This window comes from Rhipicephalus microplus, chromosome 5 (assembly GCF_043290135.1).
Source record: "Rhipicephalus microplus isolate Deutch F79 chromosome 5, USDA_Rmic, whole genome shotgun sequence".
In the NCBI taxonomy this organism is placed as follows: domain Eukaryota; kingdom Metazoa; phylum Arthropoda; class Arachnida; order Ixodida; family Ixodidae; genus Rhipicephalus; species Rhipicephalus microplus.
The window spans coordinates 36,139,662-36,145,661 of record NC_134704.1 but is presented as its reverse complement, the minus strand read 5'-3'; the positions used below and the strand labels follow the sequence as shown (position 1 = coordinate 36,145,661).

At 50.5% G+C, this 6,000-nt stretch overlaps 1 protein-coding gene across 1 annotated transcript in view; it reads left to right on the top strand.

Moving 5' to 3' along the window:
* Positions 1–995: 995 nt before the first annotated feature.
* The window catches only part of PlexA (plexin A), a 126,182-nt gene continuing 121,177 nt past the window's right edge, over positions 996–6,000 (top strand). Inside the window, exon 1 of the mRNA XM_075895211.1 lies at positions 996–1,039. The gene's annotated coding sequence lies outside the window, so the exon portion shown is untranslated. The remainder of the gene's footprint in view (positions 1,040–6,000) is intronic.

Here is a 6,000-nt window from a genome sequence, read left to right as displayed (position 1 = left end):
TTTGTTGGCTATCTTGTAGTCCTAAAGGTGCTTGCAGTCACCGTCGTAACGCGTACTTCAATGCGCGTACGATGGGATGCTGGTCATTTATGGTTGCCTTGAGAACGTGGCAAGTTATAGCATTATGTATACACGTGGAAACACGGACACGCAGACGCAACCGTCTGGTTTTCTTATCTTCCATGCCCATTTCTGCTAGCCTTCCTTTAGCAATGAATCTCTTATGAACTATCTCGATTGTTTGTCATGTTGGCCAAAAAAAAAAACATCTGTAAAAGAACTCTTGTTGGGCTATAATTGGTGCATTTTCTGTGTGTATTTGTTTATGTGCGTGCGTGCGTCTTCTGCTTAATTTTTTGTGTGTGTGGAAATAATGCATATGGTTTCACTTGTGTAGTGCCACACCTTTGCAGCTTTGCTAAATGCTTTAATAACAGTCATGAAACAAAGCACTCGGTGACAGCGCCTAACAATTTGGTTTGATAGTTTGGCCGTTGTAAATCTCATCACGTTTGTTAGGTTTGACTATGGCTGTACGCCCCACATGTGCGTCTTTATCTTCGAAGTTGAACGTTCGCCGTCGTTGTAACTCGTTACAACGGGAAAACTAGGGCGGAACCTCGATGACGATGGTGGTGGTGATCGGAAACGCTGGTTGCGTCATCAGAGGGCACAATCTACAATCGCAGTGCGCGAATTTGTTGTGACGTAGCACTTATGCGCGCGTGTGTAATGTATGTGCAGCTGCCCAAATATTCTGATAACGCCTGTTTTTCGCGCGGAACTGCTCACAGTGACGTTGACAACCACATCACCGCGAATGTCAGCTGAGTCGTCACGTTCATTACCTGTGGCTGACGTGAGCAAACCTGCGCAGCTAAGGAGCGATAATATGGTACACTTTAGTACTGGCTGCTGCATTTATTGCGGTCACGGTGACGCGTAGTGCGGATGTCGTGCGATGGAGCCTGAACACGCTTTTTTTTTTCTTCTCGTTGCAGACTGATGACGCCGCTGCTATTACCAAGGCTTAATTACGGTAAGTTCTACAAAGCTTACTATCTTATATTTTTCTTTCTACCTTTCAATGAAACCGTTTGAAGAGACCGTATCTATCATAAACATCGCGATAGTTTTGGTCTTGTTCAATCCATTTATTGAATACAGAAGCGAATATATCTTTAGCGCAGTGCTCCAGCTTTTGGTCACTGTACACGTCGTCACTTTTTCGTTTATTAGATTGATTGATATGTGAGGTTTAAGGTTCCGAAACCACCTTATTACGAGAGACGCTGTAGTGGAGGGCTCCGGAAATTTCGACCACCTTGGGTTCTTTAACGTGCACCCCAAATCAGAGCACACGGGCCTACACTATTTTTGCCTTTATCGAAAATGCAGCTGCCGCAGCCGGGATTCGATCACGCGACCTACAAGGCTGTGCTTATTCGTACAAGATTACCTCACGTCCTGGACTATTTTTCATGGTTAGCTTCGACAACGAAATTCAGTGCCGCGATTAGAGCACTGTTTTTCGACGTTGCTTGTCGGCTGCCATCCCTGCGATCATTTAGTCTCGCCTTGGGTGTCTTACTTCTATACTATACTAATCTTACTTCCTACAGCGCCCCGCCGCGGTGGTCTAGTGGCTAAGGTACTCGGCTTCTGACCCGCAGGGCGCGGGTTCGAATCCCGGCTGCGGCGGCTGCATTTCCGATGGAGGCGGAAATGTTGTAGGCCCGTGTACTCAGATTTGGGTGCACGTTAAAGAACCCCAGGTGGTCTAAATTTCCGGAGCCCTCCACTACGGCGTCTCTCATAATCATATAGTGGTTTTGGGACGTTAAACCCCACATATCAATCAATTACTTCCTACAGCGTTGCTCAAACACTCCATGAGCATGTGATCATTCTTCGGACTGTCGTTCATGGAAGAGTATGCATGCACTCACTTTGATTACATGTGGCATCTATAACGTATACGGTGACAAGTTACAACGTGTTCTGCGCACGTTTAGTCTATATGGCGTCACGGAAATCTTGCCTCGTGTACAGAAATTTCGCCCGTGGGCCTTCTTTGTATCGTGGTTACGACAAATGTATGTGGGCCACGCCCCGGCGAATAATATCGCCCGCGCCACGTGGAGCCGCTGTAAATGTATTATTAACCCCGCGCCTCGCATCGTGTCCTTTCCGGCGCACCTTCGCATAGCTTCTATACGACTGGATCCTTCGTTCGGTACACGAGCGGGCGTCATTTCTTTCTGTCGGTGGTGTTTGCCGACCACGACTCCGTTATAATAGCGTCTCGAACGGGGCGGAAGCCGTTACAACGTTCGAATGCCGAAGAAACCAGGGCGCACCTTGAACCGGTGTAAGGAGTATGCGCTTGCCCCGGATACACGCAGCTGCGCTTCGCCAAGAACCTTCATTACGCTGAAGAATGCTGCCGCGCGCCCGATATCTTGTAAGGGCGCGGGAACATATTAGGGCACCCGCCCTGTGGTGTTGGCTGGCGCGCGCGTATATACACGCGAGCCCCGATTGCCATCGAGCCTCTCTTTTGCTCGAGGTGGCGCACCTGGGTGCTAACGCTACGGAGGGGTCCGCTATAAAGTGGGAGGAAGAGCAAGGAAGGCAGAGGAAACGCGCGCGCTTCATTTAATAGCAGCAGCAGCTCCTCGGCCTCACTTGTGACCCGCGTTTCTTCTTTTTGGTCTGCTGGCGCAGCATCGTTGGTTGAACAGCCCTTCTTGTATGTGCGTTTCTTCGCAACCCCCTATCTGTGTGGAACCGGCGTAGCGGTAGAGTATCTCGCCAGACTGCGCGCGCAAATACTTGATCCCGTGTTTTATGATCTGAGAGTGCCCGCTGCTCGTTTGGCCGCGCGAGTAATGCTTGTGCTTGCTGTTCGTTAGACCGTAGCTCGCCGTTGCCTTGTTGCTTGTTTTTTAATCCAGTCTCTCTCACTCCCTCCCCACCCACCCGATGTTCTCTATGTTCATCTTTGTTGCTTAAATATCGCGCGAGTTTGCCCCCCCTCCCCACGCGATCTGCTTATACGTCGATGCGCGTGTGTGTACGCGCGACGCTGCGCTGGCCTGTGTGCGCGCCATCGTCGTGCTCCTCTTCAGCCCCGTTTTATGAACCCTTCCCACGGTTCATTTGCTGATCAGCGTGACGAGCCTCCCGACGCGTCACTGAGGGCCCGGCGCTCGCGTCGCCGTCCTTATAAGAGGGCGACGCTTTTACCGTTCGTCGGGCGAGAGAATCGATCCGAATCCGTACCGTCTCTCTCCGTCTTCCTCTCTCTCTGATGCGCGTTTCCACGGTCATGGCGCTCTTACCGCGATATGGCCTCCACTCCGCCGCGCACACACTCACTACTACGTCTCTTTCGGCCGTGCATTCCCTTATGGCTTCTGCTGGTGTTCTGCGCGTGGCTTCCCCTCTTTTGATTGTGACGTTCGGGCTGCCGCCGTCGTCGTAATCGTCCCCTCTCCCTCCGATGAGTATAGGGATGGGTCGTAGTCCTGGTCGAGAGCGCACTTATCGTTTATGCAGAAAGGAAGAAGGGAAGAGAGGGGAGGCGCGTTAGGTGAACGACACCCGTCGGCCCTTCTCCGTTCGGCTGTGGACGGCTTGCCGTCTCATTACGCGACCTGCTTGCTATCTCAGAGCGCTCCTTCCCGGTGAAGTGGACAGCTATGCATGCCCTTTTTTCGCTTTCTTTTCTGTTTGTTTCTTTTTACCAGATCTCTGTCTGTCGTGGCTTGTTTTTTTCTGTTTTGTTAGGGACATGTCGAGAGCTGTAGCTCGCGTGATGGTGTTTGAACCGCTATGTATAGCGAGATGAATACATCTAAAAGTAGACGGAAATCGCAACTGATGTTCCAGAGCCTGATTGTTATGACAACTACGAGAACATTCTCCGAGTTTGTCACATTTTACAGTTGCACAAAGCTTACACGCTCTTCTGTCTGTCTCGTTAAAGGTCCACTATATAAGGGCACATTAGAATCCCTGCTAACGCTTAGCAGAGTGGTGTCACAGAACCTTGATTGACTTGTAAATCGTTTGAATTGATACTTGGGTGATATTGTAGCGTCGACTCAAGCTCCTTGATAGTATGTACAGAATAGCGCCACCTTTCCCGTTGATAGAACACATCAGCAAGCATGGAAAAGCATGCCGTCCACATAGTTTGCGTTTGTTGCATAATAAAACCTCTGAATTTACGCATACCCTATTGTCTAGCACAGCTCCATAAGCTTTGTGCTATAGATCACGCCCGAAAATCAATAAGATGACGTAGGATCGTTGTCAGCACATTTCTCTCTGAGCGGTTGGTTGTCTCGCCATTAAATAAGCTGGAACAAGAAAAAAAATTACTTGAGATAAACTACGCTCAATATCAGTGATCGAGCACTGCTCATCTTGTTTCTTAAAACGACCGAACTACAATCTATTCGCAAAGAGGTTAGCCATAACGAAACCACTCGCCTGCGCACACCGCACCACGGGAAGACAGAGAGCGAGAGAGAGAATTTTACTTGTAGCCTCGGTTTCATTATAGCCGATGGCATTACAAGTTTGGCTGACATGAGTCATCACTTCTCATTTTGTACTCTCAGGTACGTTTTTTTTTTGCGTTCCTACGTATACTTGGTTGGCCAGATAACCGGCCGCTCAGAGAGTGAAAGGTGCTGACACCTTGAATCTCTGTCATGGCCTTCTCGGGTGTTCTCTACTCACAGAGCTTATGGGGCTGTGCGGGATAATAGCGGATACGTACATTTGGAGTGTTTACTATGGAACAAATTCAAATCAGTGTCAGCTTGCTCTATTACATGCTTGCTGATATGTGCTATCGATTGGGAAGAAAAAGTGGTGCTATTTTGTCTATGCCGTCAAAGAGCTTGACTCAGCATCACATGTTAGGGAGCATAAATAAAAAAACAACAATGAAGAGAGAGAGAGAGAAAGAGAGAGAGCAGCTTTAGGAGAACGCAGGGAACGTGCTTCCGCACTACCTCGACCTTTCTTCGAAGGGCGTTCTTCTCGGGGAGTTTTTAGTTTGCTTTAAGCTCCAAAGGAACGCTTTACGCCATCGGTGACTTATTGTCCGCTATCCTTCTATCATTCGTTGCAAACAGCCGCGCTAAGTGAACCCGATTGTGACGCGCCTCGCGCATTTTGTAGCGTGGCGGGGCAATAATTCTTTATTTACGCAAACTGCGCTGCCGCGTATATACGCTTCTGTGACACTTCCCCGTCGGCGTACTTAAGGAAACGTGCGCTTAGCGTAGGTCACGCGCCTTCATCGGTAATAGCTCTGCGTGCTAGCGGGGCGTCGAAATGGACGAATTTTCCGCTTCGCGATCTCGGAGCTACACACACACACACGTTCGCCGAGGCAGTTTCTGTTGCGCAAGATGGTGCGGTCACCTTCTCATTGCACCGTGCATGCTCCTGACGAAATGGTGGACGCCCACTCCGTGTAATAGCCACTGACCATTTCTTCTTCTTTTTTTATGACGTTGCGAGTAACAGCCAGCAGGTCGCAGGCCCGTTTCGAACTTGTGTTCTGCGCGATGCCTTGGCGAACATTTGTTTGTTTGTTGGTTGGTTTGTTTGTTTGTTCGCCCTACCTCTGTGCTCCTCCGGCCCATTGACGCGTCGTGGGACTGGCGACGTGCGCGGCAGTGGTCGTGTCGCCAGCAGTTCACGGGCCATTGGCACGAGCGTGCCTCCCCACGCTAGCGGGGGAGCGCTGTCAAACGTGCGGCGACCCGAAGCCTCCGCCGCCATTCGCGCTTCCCGGCCGCCGCGTTTGGCGTCATCTCGTTCGCCGTATTCTCTCCCCGGCAGGAGGCAGGCGTTCGGTGCCGTGGCCATGCTCCTCTGCTTTGCGTCTCCTGGGAACGCACCCGGCGGGTTGCGTGTTGTTTCATTACTGACCCCCCCCCCCCCCCCAATGGCGTCACCTCGTGAAGTAAGGCA